This window comes from Malania oleifera, chromosome 8 (assembly GCF_029873635.1).
Source record: "Malania oleifera isolate guangnan ecotype guangnan chromosome 8, ASM2987363v1, whole genome shotgun sequence".
NCBI lineage: Eukaryota > Viridiplantae > Streptophyta > Magnoliopsida > Santalales > Ximeniaceae > Malania > Malania oleifera.
This window is the reverse complement of record NC_080424.1, coordinates 74,719,268-74,740,581: the sequence shown is the minus strand read 5'-3', so window position 1 is coordinate 74,740,581 and position 21,314 is coordinate 74,719,268. Positions and strand designations below refer to the sequence as shown.

At 36.5% G+C, this 21,314-nt stretch overlaps 1 protein-coding gene across 2 annotated transcripts in view; it reads right to left on the bottom strand.

Annotated features, from left to right (window-relative positions):
* The window catches only part of LOC131162611 (GPN-loop GTPase QQT1), a 38,862-nt gene extending 19,020 nt beyond the window's left edge, over positions 1-19,842 (bottom strand). Inside the window, exons 1-2 of one of the 2 annotated variants that reach the window (XM_058119222.1) lie at positions 19,533-19,834; positions 17,600-17,671 (exon numbers count right to left, since the gene is read on the bottom strand). The gene's annotated coding sequence lies outside the window, so the exon portion shown is untranslated. Of the gene's footprint in view, positions 1-17,599; positions 17,672-19,532 lie in introns of both variants that reach the window. The other variant, XM_058119221.1, reaches the window with a different exon arrangement.
* Between the last annotated feature and the right edge of the window lie 1,472 nt (positions 19,843-21,314).

Genomic DNA, 21,314 nt, shown 5'->3' with positions numbered 1-21,314 from the left:
TCTTACTTTCAAAATATAAGAATATTTTTTGTAAATTAAATAATTTTACACTATCCATACTTCCATACATAGTGTTAGGGATTTATACTGAAAGACATGTTTTATGTAATAGGTTTTAATATTTATTAATAACTTCAATTATTCCATTTTAATGAGAATCTTTGTGAGCAATGTTTGCCTGACATTATTTATTTAATGATTATGCATATGTGTCTTTTATTCTATATAGTAGGTGATCTAGTATGTAGAGTACGACTTATATACAGAAGATTAGATCATTAGTTCTTATAGAATATAAGTTTATTGTTCACAGTCTTAAATGAAATTGGACACACCATTGGTAGGACTGTAACACAAGATTTTCATAGGTCTATCTTGACTATTGGGAATGGTACATTCCAACTCCTTGTGCTAGTACACTTTGTGTGTATTGAACAAGACCGTCTTGGGGTAATTGTTTTTATACTGACTATATAAAACAATTAATACCTCATGATTATTATGAGTGCTTATGCTCTTAATCCTGATATGATTATTAGACACGTGCATATAATGTTTATTACTTTGATTCATAGAAGAGTGAGATTCTTTATGGGTCAAAATACTCAATGAGTTAGGTGATGACATTATGTTTATAGTGAACATTAATTATTGATGGAATCCACGTTTTTGGTATCGAGATTGATGATACCCCCTTGAGGAAGCTTGTAAGTTTTGATTGTGTCAAACCCTGTAGGTGGATTCTAAATCTGGCACATCAAATAAGTAGAAGGGCTCAGGAAATTAATATGTCAATTAATTAAATTGTCAGTAATTTAATTTAATAGACGGGTATCTGCAATCTTTACGGGGGGAGATAAATAAGCATTTAATAATAGGAGCTCGATATTTAATTTCGAATATGACAGGGAGTGCAATCATAATTCTTTAGTGGTATGAATTATAATTAACGTAATTAAGGATGAATTTGAGTCGGATTAGGAATTCTTAATTACGTGGAAAGCTCTAGTCACATTTGCCCAGAGGCCCCTGTTGTAGCCTATATATACACGAGCTCCATTCAGCAGCTAAAGGAAACGAGCAAACTCTCATAGAGGCAAACGTTTTTGTGAGAGAAGAAAACACTAGCAGCCGCTTACGAGCCCACTCTCTTAGAAGCAAGGCATGTTCAAGGAATATAGTAGAAGATTCCTGGTCGTCTTCAATAGCTCATTTTCGTACTTGCAGATTCGGGATCAAACCAGACAGATCTCGCAGGTATAATCCTAATCACGTAATTAGGGTTTGCAAGATCAAATTTTTTTTTGTTATTCGTATGCGCTATAGCTGGATCTTAGGGCTATTCCGCAAGTCCCTTCACATAGTATAAAAATTTGCCCTTTTTTTTTGTTAGGAGTGTTGCTCTTATAGAAATTTATTCTTAAAAATAAGTACTTTTGCTCACAAACTGGTCTACAGTTATGTCTTTTAGGAGTTCATTGTCTTTTTTTTTCAAAAGATAAGGATACTTTTGTTCATAAAATGATTTATACTGTTTGTACTTCTATATATAGTATAGATTTTTCCAACCTCCATTTTCACCATTGCTAGTCTCCTTCCACCTCTTCTCTAAAATAAAAGTAACTCCATCACCTCCTTCTTGAAGCCTTCAACCAAAACATCCAAAAATTTCCCAATTCACTTGAATCCTGTCATAACCCACCTGCACACCTTCCTATCAGGTTGAGCTTCCTCCATTCCCTCATTGCTGCTAGGATTGATCATGTCGAGGGCTTTACACAAAATTACCCCTCCCTCCTGCTTATCCACTAGGAGAACATTGGTACAATCTACTCCATTCAAACCCACCAACCTCTCTACTTGAATTTAATTGAGAACTCCTTTCTCTATATGGTATAGTGTTTTGAATTTTAGGCTAAATGGAGAGGATGGACCAGCTTCTAAGTCTCTTTTGTAAAGTATTCAGCTTAGACAGGGGAACCCACTCTCACCTTACCTATCTATCATTGTTATGGAGGCTGTCTTGTTAACCAAGGATAGCTATGGAGGTTGATTTCACCAAACGGGTTTGAAGTGGGGGCTTCTAGGTTGGACAGTTGGAAGGTGGCACGCCTGCTTCTAGCAGATGGCATGATTATCATTTATGTAGACCCTTCGAGATTTCTTAGATGCATCTTTCATCTATATCAAGTTCAAATGTAAATGTAGCAAAAAGTGACTTATACCTATGTAAATGTTTAGGAGATGATATGTTGGTTGTTAATTTTTGGGTTGCGAGCATGATTTGAAGTTGCACAGTGAATTTTTGGGTCTCCGATACCATTACAAACCTAAGTCGGTAGGAAAAAAATCCACAACCATAGCAGGTACTACCGTTACATGACAACCACAATGCAATGGCTACAAGACTATTACATAAATGTGTGTGTATTATTTTTGTACTATTTTTGTTCTTTGGAATCTTATTTTCCCTTTCATGAATCAATCTTGACAAGCTATATGAAACAAGGTGGTTCAACATTATAATAAGGATGACACTGATACTATTAAATTACCGTTTTACCTAAAAGCTTAAGTTATTAAATTGTGGGCCAACAATACACATCAAGCCTTAATGCTCCCTAGCACATGCAATGCGATTGCACATGAAGAGATAAATTAAAGGACAACAAAACTAGAACCTAGGACCTCCTAGCAACCATGGCTCTAATACCATGTTAAACAGCCACTTTACCTAAAAGCTTAAGCTGTTAGGTTGTGGGCCATACCATGTTAAGCAACCACTTTACCTAAAAGCTCAAGCAATTAGGTTGTGGGTTGACAAACTTAACAAATACAAAATTATATATTTTTTGTAATATTTACAAGATATGCATTAATTAACAATTTGATATGAATCTTGTTTTGTGAAAAGAATATATATAATTATTTTGATAATATTACTAATTTTTTATTTCTTTTCTATATTGTTCAACTTCAACCTTCTTTTTGTTTTTGGTTTTTGTCAGGTTCAAGTTGTCAATACTTTATTTCTAGTGATGCATTTTATGATTATAATATCATAATTTTAAAGCCCAAGTTAAATAATTGGTCTAAAAAATTATTAGATTTTTATTACTTTAACTCATAGAACAATATTCCTTTTGGTTGTGTTAAGGAGTTGGAGAAAGTAAAAGAGACCATATTGTTAGCTAGGAAAGAATAAAGAGACCTAAGTATGAAGAGGGGTTGGGCCTTGGGCATGTGGTGCATCTCTCTAGTTGGAAAATGGCTTTGGAGGTTTCCCTTGGAGACTGATTCCCTTTGGCACATGTTAATTAGAAGCGAATATGTTTGCATCAGATGGATGCACAACAGAGGGAGTCGCTATGGTTCTTGTCCAAGTCCTAAATTCATTTCTCAGACAGCCCACTTGTTCAACCCTCTTACTTGCTTCTACGTTGGTAATGGAAATCTCAATCAATTCATGGAAGATATTTGGGTGGAAGAAGTTTCCTTGGAATCACTTTTCCCTATCTCTTTAGACTGTACCAATTACCTAATTCCCTGATGATGGAGAACCACCAATGGAGAACTTTTGATGTTTATATCATAGCTATGATTTTTATTTCATTTGGGAAATTTCCCAGTTATTTTAGAAATTTAGTTAGTTTGTTATTTTGTATGCTGCAAGTACTTCGAGGTTATTTTGTAATTTCTCATTTAGTTGGGTTTGTTTTGTATATATTTGTTTTAGCTGTAATTTTAGATGTATAAATACTTTCTTTGTAATGAATGAAACAAATAGCTATCAGATTTGAATCGGCATTCCCAGTTTTCCCTCTCTCCCTCTCTCGTACAGTTCTCCCTATCCTCTCCTTCCATCTTCCTCATCCTCCTCCTTTCTCTGTATTGTTCTGTCTAGTCTCTCTTTCTTTCTATTCTTCTCTAGTTCTTTGTCTGCCTTTTATGTCTCTCTCTGTTCTTTCTGGGCTCTACTGTTCAGCAGCTCCTCTTTATCCTCTATCTTCTCCTCTTTTCTTCTCCTCTACTTCCTAATTCTCTCCCATAATTTTCTCTCTCCAATTTCTACTTCTCTCCGTCTCATTTGGCTGCAGCATCTTGCTCCACTCTTCTTAACTTTTCTTCTTCTCTTCCTTTGAAGTTTCTCTCCCTCAATTATCTTTCTATTACTGTTTCTATATCTATCCTCCAACAATTTGTTACTTGTCTTGTCACCCGATTACTGATTTCTACTCTTTGAAGGGGGGCTCGCTCTTGGGATTTTCAATTTTTTTTTTTTCAGAAATTTAGAGACAGGTTGTTGACTTTGCTATTTTTTGGACTTTGAATTTGGCTCCAAGAGGGAGGCCAATGTAACTATTGGGGAAGGATCCCATCTTACAACCCAGAAGACCAGCAAGGAAGGTCCCCACTTGTTCTCTCCAATTGGAATGAGCTCACTTTTACCAAGGATCACTTCAATCCTGAGACAGCCTCAAACCCCAACAAAATGCATCAGAGGTCGAGGATATGAAGGGATCATCTTCGCAGAAAATGATGGTATCATCTGCAAAAAGGAGATGAGAACTTCAGCAAGACTTCCATTTTTTACCACCTTAAAACCTCTAAAGATCCTTCCTTTGGTAGCTTTCATCAGCATGAGGCTTAGCACCTCCATCACCAAAATACGCAGAAATTTGGACAAGGGGTCCCCTCGTCTCAAACCTCTCAAAGAGCAAAGAAATGAGAAGGGCAGCCATTACAAGCACTGAGAAGCTTGGAGTTTTTTATGCATTGTGCAGTCCAACTACACTAAGCTCCCAAAAGCCATTTTCTTGAGAGGATAAAGAAGGAAATTCCAGTTGACGTGTTCAAATGCTTTCTCCATATCCAATTTGCACATTACTACCTTTTTCCCTCCTTCAAATAGGCATCCACCACCTCATTAGCAATAAGGTCAGCATCCAAATCCTTCCAGGCACAAAACCATGCTGATACTGACCAATCAAAATAAAACAGCCTTCTAATCTCTGTGGGAGATCAGCTACCAGCACGTGTATCACCATGTTTACTGTTACAATGGTAGTTGCAAAAAAATTAGAAATGATTCAAAGGGACTTTTGCGGGCAGTGAATGTGGAAGACAAGAATTTTTCACCCGGTTAATTGTAACAGCCTGCATTTGAGAAAGCTGCTATCGTTCATTGTGCACTACTAGCATAGTGGCTCTGGAGATTTCCCAGGCAGAGTAGAGTCCTGTGGAAGAAGGTTGTCATAGCCAAATATGGTAGCACAACAGGTGGATGGTTCTCCAACAAGGAAAGTAGTTCTTATGTGGTTAGTGTGCAGAAAGACATCATGAAAGACAAAGAATTCCTAAGTTATAGGCTTTGAAATTGGGAATGGCAAAAGAATTGGATTTTGTCTCATTGCAGTGATACACCAGAAAACATTCCAGCCTCGTCCAATCTGTCTACTAATAAACAATGTTCATAAAATGGATCTGAAAACAAATCCTGGGCCAGTTCAACCAAATGACACCAACATGATATCAGTATAAAATCAGAAAATATGTGGAAAAAAATCTAAAGAATTGCTCATATCCATTTGTATTAGTAGTGTGCCAATCAATTTAAAGCAGTGAGATTTCACGGCAAAAGGAACCAAATTCTATGATTGAGACAACATTTTTGTTGGATTACCACTTTACCTTCAAGCTTAAGCTGCTAGTTTGTGGGCCAACAATGTACATCAAGCCTTAACACTCCCCTTTGTGTGCAACCATTGCACATGGAGAGAAGCAAGTCATAAATAACCCCCATCACATGCAATAAGCTAATTTATAACAACCAAACAATAAACATGGGCAACAAGACTAGACCCAAGACCTCTTGGCGACCATGGCTCCAATAACATGTTAAAGAGTACCATTTTACCTAAAAGCTTAATGATGCAGAACAACAATGAGAAATTACTGCCAAAACAGAAATTAAAAGAGAAATAGATAGGAGACGAGACAACAAAGGAAAAGGAAGAAGATAAGATGAGAGATATAATGAGGGGAGAAAACACATGTTAATTTCAATTTTTTAAAAATTTACTAAAAATTGCGTCTTACATGGCTTTCACACCCTACTTACAAGAAAGCGTGAAGATTCATCAAAATTATAATTAAACCCCTAAAAGACACCTCTTTTACATATAAAAGCCCAAAAACACTGTAAATGTGCAAAATTGGGTCAACAAGTACACGCCTCCCCATCCTACACCATTTAAGTGCTAAGCTGTGGGCCAACAATGTACACCAAGCCTTAACAAGTGTCTTTGGAGACTCCCAATTTCCCAGGGGAGGGGGGCTTCTCACCTACAATGGCAGTGCTGCAGCACCATCTTGCAGCAGTGGCATGATTTGTAGCAGTAGACCAGCAGCAGAGATGAACCACAGCGCAGTTTGTAAGGCTCCCAATTCCCAAATGAAAGGAATGAAAGAAAGAAACACTGAACTCAGTTTGATCCGGTTTACCCAGATGGCCTGTTTGCGAAGTTAATCCTGTTTTTTCAAGTTTTAATTCAATTAATAATATTTAATATAAGCTAGTCATTAGACACACGCAATATGTGTAACATGTCTTCATTTTAATTTTTGAAACTAATCGGTCTTTTTCTTTTTCTTTTTACTTTTATGATTTATTAGATTATTTTTTTATGTCAGTAGGCAAGGTTTGAGATTTTAAAAAGTAGACACCAGAAAAATGAAGTGCATAGGCAGTTACAAACAAATTATACGTTAGTTGTGGATATTTAGGTGTAAAATATTAGTTATGGATTGTTTCTAGGATATGTATTATTGTTTAGTATTGCCATTAATTTTTCTATCCATATAGTACTTTTACAAAAATATTTGAGGAAAATAGAAAGTGGACGCCAACAGTAAGGTTCATCACAGGTACGAGTCCAAGGAAACAGCCTCTCTATGTAAAATCAGGATGAGGGTAAGGTTGTGTACACTGTGACAACCCTCCTCCAGGGCTGTTCATGGCTCAGATACCCGAACCGATGATCGGTTCGGAGATTTTCTGAACCGAAAACTTGGTTAACCAACAGCACAACTGACAGCACGGTTAACCAATGGTTCAGCGTGGATGCCTGATTTGAACCCAATAAGACTACCTTTTATATAATCAAAAATATAAATATTGATATTTCAAAATAAAGAGTTTGCTTCTAGAGATAAATTGAAAGTAAAAAAAATCTATTATTGCTGGGAAACAGAGAGAAGAACACAGAAAAGGAATTTAAACACTAAATCGACCTACAAAAAGAGGAACATAGAAAATGGAATTTAAATCCACCTACTAGAAAGAAAATAGAAAATGGTATTTAAAATAATGAACTTGCTAAAGAAAAATTGTTGAGAAAGGGAAGAAACGAATGGAACTACAGGAGGGCAGCAAGAGGCGATGGACTGCGGAGAACACAAGGGATAGTCCGGCAGTGATTTGGAACAAAGGGAGGGCATCTGTACTGGAGCTTGGAGGAGAGAATGAAAACTTGCCAAGAGGCAGCAGAAGAGAAATCAGAAGGGGGTGGACGTAACTATGGAAGGGTGGCGGTTGGTGAGGACAGCAACGAGCGATGGCTGGCGGAGAACAATGGAGGTAATCCAGCAGAGATTTGGAGCAAAGGGAGGGCAGCTTTGGTTGGGGCTTGGAAGAGAGAATGAGAACTTGATAAGATGCAGCAGAAAGGCAACCTATTCATGCTCTAGCTACAGTTTGAGAAATTGAGTTTTTTTTTTTTTGAGTTTTAATCTGGAATGCTCAGCCACACACTATAATTATTTTAAAAACTAAATACAACAATGGCAACAACAACAAGCATGAAGTCCCACTAGGTGGGGTCGGTTACATGAATCCTTTTGCACCAATTCATCCGATCCAGAGTATTTTTCTTTATTAGATTAAGAGCTATTAAATCCTTCCTCACTACCTCATTCCAAGTTATTTTATGCCTACCCCTACCCCTTTTCATGCCAGAAACCATACTAACTCACTCCTCCTCACAGGTGCTCTACTACTTAGCTTGCGTTTCAAATGCTCAATCCATCCTAAGTCACCCCTCCCTTATCTTCTTTCAACCGGTGTTATGCCTAAATTATTGCATATATGTTCATTTATTACTTTATCTTTTAATGTTTAAAGAACTCATCCACCTTAACATACACATCTCGGCAACTTTCATTTTTTGTACATGTTGTTTCTTAGTTGCCCAGCATTTTGAACCATAAAGCATAACTGGCCTTATAGCCATCTTATAAAACTTTCCTTTTAATTTTAACGATTTTCTACGACCACACAACACACCTAACGCACTCCTCCATTTTACCCAACCTATCTTCATTCTATGTACTACATTTTCATCAATTTCCCCTTCACCTTTCATAATAAATACAAAATATTTAAATCTATCAATGATATTTATCTCTTGATTATCTAGTTTAATCTTCCCTTTGTTGCTACTCCTTACATTACTAAAATTACATTTCCTATATTATGTCTTATTCCTACTTATCCTAAACCCTTTAGACTCTAATGTGGCTCTCCAAAATTCTAGCTTAGATTCCACTTCGTTCCTACTATCATCAATCAACACGATATCATCTACAAACATAATACACCAAGGGATCTCATTTTGGATATTCATAATAATTTCATCAATTACAAGTAAAAAATAAGGACTCAAAGTAGAACCTTGATGTATACATTGTGTTTGGAAATTCTCTAAAATCTCTTTCTACAGTCCTAACGCTAATCACTACTCTGTCGTACGTATCCTTAATGACCTTCGTATATCTACTGCAAACTCCCTTCTTTTCTAATACCTACCAAAGAACTTCCCTAGTTACTCTAGCATAAGTTTTCTCTAGGTCAATTAAAAGCATAAGCAAGTCCTTCTTCTTTTCCCTATACTTTTCTACTAAACTTCTTAAATGATAAATAGTTTCTACTGTTGATCTCCCATGCATAAAACCAAATTGATTCTTTGAAATCTTCATTTCTAATCTTATTCTATGTTCAATTACCTTTTCCCATAATTTCATCGTATGACTCATAATCTTAACTTCACAATAGTTATCACAGTTTTGAATATCGCCTTTGTTTTTATACAAAGGTACGAACATACTTTTCCTCCATTCTTCTCGCATTTTCTTGATTTTTATAATATTATTGAATAGATTAGTTAACCAAATAATTCCTTTATCCCCTATACATTTCCAAACTTCAATTGATATTTTATCTAATCCTATAGATTTTCCACTTTTCATTTTTTTTTTATGTCGTCTTAACTTCAAAGACTCTAATTTTGCACATAAATCTCCTATTTTTAATCTTCTCTTCATTTGTCACTTCTAAGTTCAATCTTTTATTATGGTTTTCATTAAATAACTTGTCAAAGTATCTCCGCCACCTCTCTTTTATGCCTTCTCTAATTAAGACATTATCATTCTCGTCCTTTATACATTTGAAATCACCTAAATCTTGGCATTTTCTTTCTCTAACTCTAGCAAGTCTATAAATGCCTTTTTCTCCTTTTGTAAAGTATATAAAGTATCACAAGCTCTATGTTTAGCTTCATTGATAAGACTTTTTTTGCACTTTTTCTTGCTTCTTTATATTTTTCAAGATTTTTGATATTTCTACATTTTTTTTCATATTTTATACCAATTTCTTTTTGTCTTAACGGCTTTTTGGACTTCTTGATTCCACCACCAACTTTCTTTTCCATCCAAGTATCTTCCTTTGGACTCATCTAAAACCTCTTTTGTTATCCTTACGATAGAATTTGCCATTTTATTCCAAACAATATTTGCATCAACTTTATCCCCTGCTATCCAATCACATTCTTCGTTCATTTTATCTTTGAATTTTACTATATTATCTCCCTTCAAATTCCACCATATAGTCCTCCTGTGTTGATTTATGCCTCCTTCTCTTCCATTTTTTAATATGTATATCTAATACTAAGACTATGTTGTGTAGCCAAACTTTATCCCCTGCTATCCAATCACATTCTTCGTTCATTTTATCTTTGAATTTTACTATATTATCTCCCTTCAAATTCCACCATATAGTCCTCCTGTGTTGATTTATGCCTCCTTCTCTTCCATTTTTTAATATGTATATCTAATACTAAGACTATGTTGTGTAGCCAAACTTTCACCTGAAATAACTTTATAATCCTTACAAGATAGACAAGCCCATTCTTAGTTAAGAAAAAATCTATTTGGCTTTCATTATACCCACTCTTGAAGTTATTTAGTGTTCTTCTCTTTTTATAAAGCAAGTATTCAATATAACCAAATCGTAAAACATGACAAAATCTAAGATTGTATCACCAGCCTCATTTTTATCTCCATATCCATGGCCTCCAGGTATCCTCTCATATCATATATTATCCTTGCCAATGTGACCATTCAAATTAGTTCCTATGAATGTCTTCTTAGACATTGGTATCCATTATAAAATATTATATACATCTTCCCAAAATTGTCTTTTCAGATTTCTGCCAAGCCTTTTTGGGGAGCATATGCACTAATGACGTTCACTATCTCCAGGCCTAAAACTATTTTTGATTTTAATGATCCTATCCCCTACTCTTTTAACATCTACTACATCATCTTTTAGGTCTCTATCTACAATAATACCCACCCCATTTTTATGGTTCTATTTACCAATGTACTAAAATTTAAATCCTGATTTTTAAATTTCTCTTATCTATTTCGTCTCTTGAAGGCAAGTTAAGTTAGTTTTCCTTCTAAACATTTTTCCACTATTTCCATGCTTTTTCATATAAGAGTCCCTATATTCCAAGTCTCTAATCTTATCTTAGTTTCTTGCGCTAACTTATTAACCCTCTCTTTTTTATACTGACCCGATCTATTCCCTTGATCTAGGTGAGTTTGGTAAAAATTCATGATAATAAGATCTGAAAAAGTTTTACGTTGGCTATCAACTACCTAACACAACCCTGCTCCTTTATCTGGGCTTGGAACTGGCTGTGTACAAAGAATTTGTGTTACACGGGCGAAGTAAACGTTTGCATTTTTTTTTTAGCAAACTTATTTCACATAGACAATTTTCTAAGTCACAACCTAGTAGAAACCACACACATAATACAATGCATTAAAAATTTAAAAGCATGCAATTTTGGGTGTGAATCCAAGCTAGACTAAAAGTCCATGCAATAGTACTTTTTTAAAAAGTTGTTATATTCCAAGACTTGCAAATGAAAACACAAAAGTGCATATATTAAGCCTACAAATCCTAAACCCAAAATCACCATAGCTAACCAACTATTTGAAAAAATTATGAATAATAGTAATAAGAAAAGAAATAACAAGAGAAGAGAAGATTTCAGCGGTGGCTAAAATTAAAAAGGTTAAGACAACTACCTAAAAAATACCCTTTCACGCAGGAAATTTGATGCGGTTGCTGAAATTAAAAGGCAATGACAACAGATTGAAAATACTACAGTAAATACCCCTTGGTGCTGAAAATTTGATGTGATGGCTAAAACGGCAAGGTTGTATACTAGGCAAAGTTGGGAGCCCCAATAGAAAGGGCAATAACAATACCGTAGTAAGTATCCTTTGATGTTGAAAATTTATCGCCGATTAACGAAAATCAATTGAAGAACATGGAAAGCAATAAGGGATTGCAAGAATTCTTCAATTCAAATTCAAGATTCGTGATGGAGTTGATTAGTCAACAATGTTGACAACCTCTCATGCAATTCACGCCACCTCACATTGTCATGGTCAGAGCTGCTGGTACCTGAAGGTTTTTTTCCAGCACGATCTTAAGCGAAAATACACAATCTTGCGGATTTTTCGAAAGCTCAAGAAATCAATTTTGCAAATAAGACAAACAAAGGATGTTGGCCTGGATATGCGTCTAGAGGGGGGGTGTGAATAGACGTCTTTCGTGGATATACAAGTTTTTCTACAATCACAAAGTTTTCTTGGCAAGAGCAAGGGTATTATATCAAAGTATAATAGCAATAAGTGAGCAAAACAAGAGAGAAGGGATAAGAGAAGCTTAACGCAGCAATGTTAACATGGTTCGGCACTGAGCCTACGTCCACGCCTTGAGACCAACTCAAGGATTCTTCAAATCCACTATGTAACCCTCCTTCCCGGGGGAGAAGCCTATACAAACCAGCTGCTCACAAAGAGCTTTAATAATGGTGCCCACCTAGAGTCACCTTAAAATGGCTCACAAAGAACCTTCCAATACAATAAATTTGAAAGCAAGCAGACACAATGTAGAATGCTCCTTTTTGAGCTGAATATCTCAATATAAACCTCACACTATTCCCTCTTTGCAAATGGTGTGTAAACAAGAGTAAAGAGCAAGAGGGCAAGATGGCACAAAGTGAAACCCTAGTATGAATGCACAATAATTGTTCTCAACAACCAATTTTCTTAACTAGTTTGAAATAAATGCATAAGACTCATTTTAAAGGCCAAAGGGATGAGCTGAGCGCTGGAGAGCCGTTGGGCATTAATTGACATAAGACAGATTGAAAACTAGCCGTTTAAGCGCATTTAATGCAGTATGCAGGCCGACATTCGTCGATGAGGTCACAACTTCGTCGACGAGTCCCATATGTACCTTCGTCGATGATGCCCTGTGTTCGTCGACGAACCATTGGTTCTGAATTCAAATGGGTCTCGGTTTCTTTTCGTCGACGAGTACCCTATGTACGTCAACGAACCACTACATCGCCTTCATTGCCGAATCCCCTATTTTCATCGATGAAGATGCTCTGAACTTTTAGGTGATCTCGGTATCTTTTCGTCGACGAGCACTCTGTGTACGTCGACGAACCACACATTATCTTCGTCGCCGAATCCCCTGTATTCGTCGACGAACATGCTTTGAACTTTTTAGGTGGTCTCGGTATTTCGTCGACGAGTACCCTGTGTACGTCGACCAGGTACCTTGTTACGTTCGTCAATGAATCCCTTGTATTCGTCAACGAACCCTTTACTTATATTGGTTCAAAAATGTTCAGACTTTAGTTTTATGTTAAAGTAAAGGTTTCATCTTGTTCAGAAATAATGTTTAATCTATTTTAAGATGCCTTGGGTTGATAAAATATGTTTGAAAGTTGTTTAGACATCTTATGCAGTTCAATTGACTTGATATGCATGTATGAGCCTAGTGTCTATGTTCTAGCCTATCAAGATCTAAATGCATATGCAATTTGCCCATCTCTTGCTAATTACTTTTGAACAGCACCATACGCAAGGAATTACAATATCAACCTTCCTTACTCACACACACACCCAACCAAAAGCTTGTGCTCGCTATATAAGATCCATAAATACTTTGGTTGAGTGGTTAAGTTCCGGATATGTCATATGTTGGACTTTGTTGATGGTCATTTGCTCTTTGCCGGTTTGATGCATGTTTAACCCTTATGCTTGCTTTGGAACTATCCTATATATCTGAACTAGAGTAGAGGAAAAGTGTCAGTAACCTTAAAGAACTACTTATGGATTGTTGTCATCAAAACAAAGCTTAGAATGAAAGCCCTTAGCCACTAGGACTAACAAGGGAAATGACTATAGTTAAAGGAAATTGAGACGTGGGCTCAAAACAATTGAGAAATTGTAATTATAGACAATTTCTAAGCAATTTTAGGAGGATGTGCTCGAACAAAAATAGAGAGCCTTGGCCAGCAATATTTGCAACTAAAAACCAAAGAAAGCATTCAAGCTCCAAGAATGCAACAGGATCCTGACATGGATGCCGAGGTATGGACACCAGGGCGGCCGAAGAAATGTCCGAAGGGAGCAAGATCTTCGGAAGACCTGGAGAGACGGAACCAGACTCCAAAGATTCAATTTCTAGGCTAGGAATGATGCTTGCAAATTTTCTTGTCTCTTATCTGTATTTGAAGGTGGAGTAAAGAAGACTCCAAAGATTCAATTTCTTAGCTAAGAACAATCCTTGCAAGAATCAATTCTGGCATTAAATTCTGTCTTATTTGCCTTTATTGGCTACTGTGTAGTTGTCATCGCCTGTGATTTGCCCCTATCATCATTACAAGGCTTGTTGGATTGAAGTTCCTTGCATTTTTCCGGCAACTTCTCTTCTATCTCCATCATCAGAGAATGGCAAAACAAAACAGAGATGAGGAGGAGCACCTACAATCAAACAATGTGTCTTCATGTTTTAATTTTAAAACATTATATATTTAGTTATGTATTTATATAGTATTATAAATAAATATGTATGTATTAATTTAGTTAGGGTAAGCACCAGTTTGGAACCAAAACAAACCAAAACCAAAGCCCTATAATCCCCCTACCCTTGCAAAGCGGAGAAGCCTTGTGGCCTCAGGACACCCTTTTTTAGAAAGTGGACACCAATGTGGGAGAATTTTTGGATTCTCCCTTGCACTTTTAGAGTTGCTCAGCAAGTCTGAAAATTTATTTGGCAATAAACCAAATGGACATTCCTAGTGGAGGAAGAAGGTGTGGGGTACCACTCCTCTATGCCTCTTCTAGTGTAAATGGGCAGAAAAAAATAACAAGGTATCTAATGGATTGTCAAATAGGGGTGGGCAAGAAAAATTGAACCAAACCATAGAACTGGACCAAAAAATTGGTCAACCGTTATTTTGGCTTACATTTAGTTCAAAATTTTAAATTTTTTCAGTTAATGATTTGATTTTGATTTTGACAATTTCATTAACCACAGTTAACCGAACTGAACCAAAATAATATAAATATATATTAATAATTAAATATATAATATTTATTATATATTATTTAATTTTTAAATAATTTAACATACAAGCTAATGCTACAGTAGGAACCCACTATCCCAAAAGAAAAAATCAAATCTCAAATCTCTCTTTCAAACTTTCCCTACGCATGTTATTCTATACTATGGTACAACCTTAGCCCTTGTTCCTCTTCAATCTTCCCCAAAGCCCAAAGAAAACCCTAGTCCCCACAGACGCAAACACATAGTCACCACTCTCGACCCACATAACTCTAGCTACACCACCGCTCATCAGCTGTCGTTGCTTGTCATCACCCATTGTCGCTTGTTGTCACCCACCGCCTGCATCGCTCACCGTGGCCAATTCGCAACCCATCATCGGCAAGCATCACTCGCAGATCTAACAAGTTTGCACTTTGCAGCAAAATGCAAACTACAAACTATGGTACCCTCTCTCACTCTTTCTCTCTCGACAATGGACAATGACCATGGTTCAAGATTCGTCCGCCATTGCTCATCAATTTCGGTTTGACGTTTGTTTTGTGCTCTTGCAGGAAGGTTCAAGCTCTAGTAGAGCACATTAGCAATCAGCATAATAGCACTGGACTAGATCTCATGAGGCCTTTATTCTTGGCATAGATTTTTTTCATTGGATATAGATTTGCAGTATTTTTCTTGTCATGAACAGATCTCATTTTGTCCTACTTCTTCCTTGAATGTTTAATTAAATTTTATTTACATTGTTTTATTATTATAATGAAAAATTATTATTACTTGTTATTGTTTGGATAATTATGCACGTAATTATTCTGTTAATATTTGTTGATGCAAATTCCATCAATTTTGGTGAGTTCAAAATTTCAATTGAATTTAACGATTCATTTGGTTAACTGTTTTAAATGGTTCGATTTCGGTTCACATTTTTTGGCAAATCGAAACTTTGATTCGGTTTAATGGTTTGGGGGTCATGGTTTGGTTAAACAAACCATGCCCACCCTTACTATCAAAACACAAACTATGGAGTAAAAACATCAAAACTTTTCGCAGTCCCTTTATCTAGATGGAGGTTTTTTTACATTTTTTATTTCATTGCATAGCTCTAACCTTTTGTACTTAGGCCTGCAGCCTAAGTACTTAGGCACCCTCTTGGTGCCCTATATTATTTATTTGTTTGCTTATCAAAAGAAACAAGTGCACATGCATTTATTTACTGCAATTTTCTATTAAAAATAATACATGATCACTATTTGCAATACAACTTTTAAACTAATTACAATTTATTCAGTAAATAATCTAATTAGAACATTTGTTATAAATTTGCGTTGGTTGAAATTCATGCAAGCAAATGTAAGCCAACTATTTGCAGATCTCATTATTTTTTTTTTTTTCCTGTTTCTTTTCATAGTACTATAGTAGTTAAAAGCGCGCTTAGGCGCGAGGCGCAACGAAGCGACCAAGCTAGCGCCTCATCCTTCTTCAGGCGAGGCGACCTTCACGAGGCGCAGGTAGGCGCACTGATTATTCAGGCGCAGTAAGTCGCACCTTGAAATTTTTGAAGCTGATAAAAAATAAAACGTAGCCAAACCCAGCCCCAGCCCTAGCCCTAGCCCTGCATCTTCGACCCTTTGAAGCAGCACGAAACCAGCAGGAGAAGTTTGTCTTCGACCAATCAATCCTTTGAAGCAATACGAAACCAGCAGGAGCCCTTCGTCTTCGATCCTTCGAAGTTCAAACGAACTAGCACAAGGCTTTCGTCTTTGACCCTTCAAACCAACTAGAGCCCTTCGTCATCGAGGTTCGAGCCTTCGTGAGACATCAGGCTGCTTTGTGAGTCATGTTAAGCCTCTAAGTTAATATTATGTAATGTGTAATTAATCATGTAGTTTAATGCAAGTTTATACTTTATAGTTAATATATAACATTTTTTTACTGAATTTTGCTTCTGTTTTGTAATTTGTTTGGAAATGCACACTTTTCCGAAATACATTTATATATAACAATTTTTACTGAATTTAGCTGCTGTTTTATTATACCTTTTTCTTTTGATATTGAAGATGCTTTTGGGCCTTCAGCTTGGCAATTTTATTTCATTTCTAATTTGAAGCTTGAAATCTTGCAAATCTCTAGGGGTGTAATTGGTTCAGTTCAGTCATTTTTTAGCAGATTCAACACCTAAAACAAATTTATCGGCTCTGATTTTTTTTTTTTTTAACCAAACCGAACCGAGAGAACTTAAAAACCAAACCGATTAAATCTTGGTTCAGTTTGCTTTTGATAATGAGTATGGGCCTCTTGTTGGCATTTTGCTGGGCCTTAATTATGCTTGTTAAAATTAGAAACCAACCTTACTAAAATTATGTCAATTTAATCAAAAAATTTGCCCAATGAAAATTTTATTCAAACAACTAAATATGTCTTTTAAATAATGAATTTTTGAATTGATTTTTAGGAAAATTTTAAAAAAAAATAAAAATGAAAATCAATTTGGAATTGGTATTGCAAAAATGAACTGAAAGTCATCAAGAGGAAATCAGTTTGGAGGTTAGTCTGAAATCGGATTGACTCTTGTTTCTCTAGGAATTCAGTCAGGTGATTAGATCCAAATGGCATTTCATTTTTCGAATAATTGAAAATTAAATTCTCAAAATCAATTAGGAAAACCATGGAAAGCCTAGGTTAAGGATCAAATCTGATGGAGTTGTTCCCATTTGGGGTTCGACCTAGGGTAAGGTTACAGCGTGAAAGAATTGCAAGCCAAAAATTGAAAATAGAGGTAGAAGAAATAGAAAATAAAATAAGAACTGAGAGGTAGAGTCGTACCTGTGCAGGAGAGCCAGCAACCGCGGCTGCAACAGGCGGCAGTGGTGGCTGAGACTGGAGACTTGTGAAAGGCTGGAAGCGGCAAAAAACGCAATCATGCGTAAGAGAGAGACAGAGAGAGAGATCAACGACTAGGTTGAGCAGTGCTGACTGCACGACAGCGGTGTCACTGCCTGGGCGACGGCACAGTCTGGTGCGCTCAGGGACGAAGGCCTGTAAAGGCTTTGTGTTGAAGAAAAGGAGCCGTGAAGAACAGAGAGGTTGGCGAGCGGCAGAGGTGGGAGGGTGGGTAGGGTCTCCATCTTACCATCTTAGGACTTTGGGGCTTAAGGTTTTTCGGAAGGGAAGGGGAATGCTAGAAAATGGAGATGGAGATGGACACGGAAACTTGGGATCGACAGTCAAGGGCCGAGTGAGGAGGGGTTTGGTTTGGGTCTTAGAGTAAGCCAATTAGTTAAATAAAATAACAAAAAAATAAATATAAAAAATGTGTAAGTCACCACACTACATGGATTTTATGTAAATGAAGAGCATACAAGACCACATGTAAATATTCATGTGAAATCCTTAGAAAAAGTCTTTTTCCTCTAAAAACATGCAAGTCATGTGCATGGGTCTTAAAAAATGATGCAAAATTTCATGCAAAAGGATACATTATTTTTTGCAAAATGCACCCTCCCCCCCCCCCCCCACATACAAGATAACATGAAAAAATGATTTTTTTTCTTTTAAGAAAGAAAAACTATTTTATATGCAGAATATACACATAACTAAAATGAGACATTTTTTATGTTAAAAAAATTAAATCTTCATGCTAATGGAACGTACACGAGCGGAAAAAGACGCACTTATCAACATGTGTTGGTTCGCCGAGAGAGCCAAAAAGAAGAGAGTAGGGAACTTGAGTGAGGGTGCGGGGAGAGTGGAAGAGATATAGAAAGAGAGTTAGTAAGGGAGAGAGAGTTGGTAAGGAAGAGATAAAGAGAGGGAAAGAAAGATAAGGGAGGGAAAAGGAGAGGGTGAGAGAGATAAAGGAGAGATAGATAATGAGAAGGAGAGAGAAGAGTTTGAAGGTGAAAATCTGGGAGAGAAACCCCCAATCCCGTAGCCCTCTAGGGGATTTATAGAGCATAGAAGATAAGGAAGAGTAGGAGAGAAAAGAGGGGAGAAATATTTTTTTCCCAAATTTTTTGCTAAAAAAATGGAGAAAATTCAGCCAAAATCTTTGGGCTTGAAAAATTGAAAGAGAGTCCCCAGGCAAAATGGCACCATTTTGGGGATTTTTCCTTATATTTATATTTTTAAAAATATTTTCTAATAAAAAGCAATGTCCCTTTAAAAGGCATGGAGGGTGTGCAATTGGTCGGTCCGGCCAATTAACCAAATTATTTCGGTTAACTCCACCCCATAACCGAACCGACCGAATTGGTCTATTAAACTGAACTGTTCCCAACCGAATCAAATTGCCGGGTAATTCATAAAAATAACATTAATTATGAGAAAAAAAATGTCAAAATTGGGAATAGGTAGCCAAGTAATGCATGGGAATGATAGTAGGCAAAGCTTGCGAACATGAAAATAAGGAAAAATTTCATCCGCGTTATTGGTAAGAGCAGGGAAGAACCGAAGAAGAAGAGAACAGGGCACTGGACTTTGGGTACAACAAAAGTAAGAAAACAAAAATATAAAATATATATATTAAAAAGGAACAAAACTCAAATTCAATGAACATTCAAACAAATATGAACAAAGAACACAAAGAAACCCATTTTAAAGAGGGAAACTGATCAACATGAATATAATAATTTGGACGAAATTTTCTCTCATACATTTAATCAAACACACTGTGCTCATCTTAGGGTATTGTAAAATTTCAATAAACATCAAACTGCAAAGACTTTTGACTTTTGAAAACAACGGAAAAACGAAAAACCTGAAGGACGGAAGGTCCGAAGGAGTACTGCGAGTCTGCGAGAGTGCGAGCTGCGAAGTTGGGAAGGCGGAAGCCGAAGTCCGAAGGGGAAGAGTGGATCTGCCGATCTGGAACAGGAGGTTCGAACTCGCCGTCGCCGACTTTGTGCGAACTGCGAAGTGGGAAGGGAACTCGGAAGTGAAGGTGAGGCTGAAGAGAACTGGGACTGGTAGTCGGGAAGTGCCAGGAACTTGGGAAGGGAAGAGGGAAGAGGGAAGAGGGAAAAGAGGCAAATGGGAAATTGGGATTTTGGGATGGCCGAATCCCGAATGGAACACTAGATCCCAACCAAGCCTAAAAATTAAAATTATAAATAATATAATTAAATATAAATTATTAACCGAATTATAAATTACTCATAACCGAACCGAAAATCGAATATCCGAAATTACCCTATTCTAAAACCGAACCGAACCAACTGAACTTCATCGGTTAATTCAGTTAAAACCAAATTATGCTCACCCCTACAGTCCACCCTTTTTTAAAAATAAATGCACAAAAAAAAAAAAACATTGTCATTATGTACGTTTGGCCACCAACTAGCTCCCCACTTTTATTTTAAAATTTCTTTATTATTATTTTGTTTTTTCTTTTTTTTCCTTTTTTTCTTTAATAAAATAATAATAAATTAAAAAATTTTTAAAAAGGTAATTTCTCGATTTTCACATCAAAAATCCAAAATTTCTCTAAGTTGCTCTTAACCCTTTCAGCTGCTCCTGATCACCCAGTATGGTAAAAATTGGTCAAAGATGAGTAGAAGCTCCCAAAACAGGCTAGGCAATTTTCTTTATTTTTGTGCCAAAAATTTAAAATTTGTCTAGCTCGCTTCTAACCCTTTTGGACTACTCTAAATCACCTGGGATGGTCAAAATTGGTCAAAGAGGAGTGAAAGCGCTTGCAATGGGTTGAACGATTTTCTCGATTTTTGTGTCAAAACCTAAAATTTGTTTGGATAACTTCTAACCCTTTTGGACTGCCCTAAATCACTCGGGATGGTCAAAATTGGTCAAAGAGAATCGGGAGTGCTTGCAACAGTCTGACGATTTTCTTAGTTTTCATGTTGAAAATCCAAAATTTGTCTAGATCGTTTCTAACCATTTCAGACTATTCTGGATCACCTATGATGGCCAAAATTGGTCAAAAAGGAGCAGAAGCGCCCAAAAGGGCTAGGCGATTTTCTTTATTTTTTGTGCCAAAAACCTAAAACTTTCCCGAGTCACCTCTAACCCTTCACACGATTTTGGATCGCTCAAAACAGTCAAAATTGGTCAAATATAAGTGGAAATGCCCACAATGGGCCGAGCAATTAGCGCCAATTTACGGTGAGGGATCTAGTCACTCGATCTTGACAGTCAAATAAAAAATGACTATCGACACTTCAGCTCTTGGACGATGATGTTTTACTAGATGACCACAAAGGGAATTTTTTCTTCCTTCTCTTTCTCTTTAGTTAAGTAATGCACAAATAAAAAACGGTAGCCATTTTCATAATGCTTGTCAATAGAGATGCTGGTAGGCTGATCTTCCTTAGAATGGTCGATCCATCACTTTATCTATGCACAAATGTACTCCCAAACCATGTTCTTTGTGTTATATACTCCCACAACTCTGTTGTGGATTCTTAAAGAGTCAAGTCGCTCCTGCATGTTTGTGATTTTCTTTTTGTTTGTTGATTTATTGGTTTATCCTTAACTTGTCCAAATGTGTAGTATACTTCTATGCTTTGGTTGTGATTATATAAAT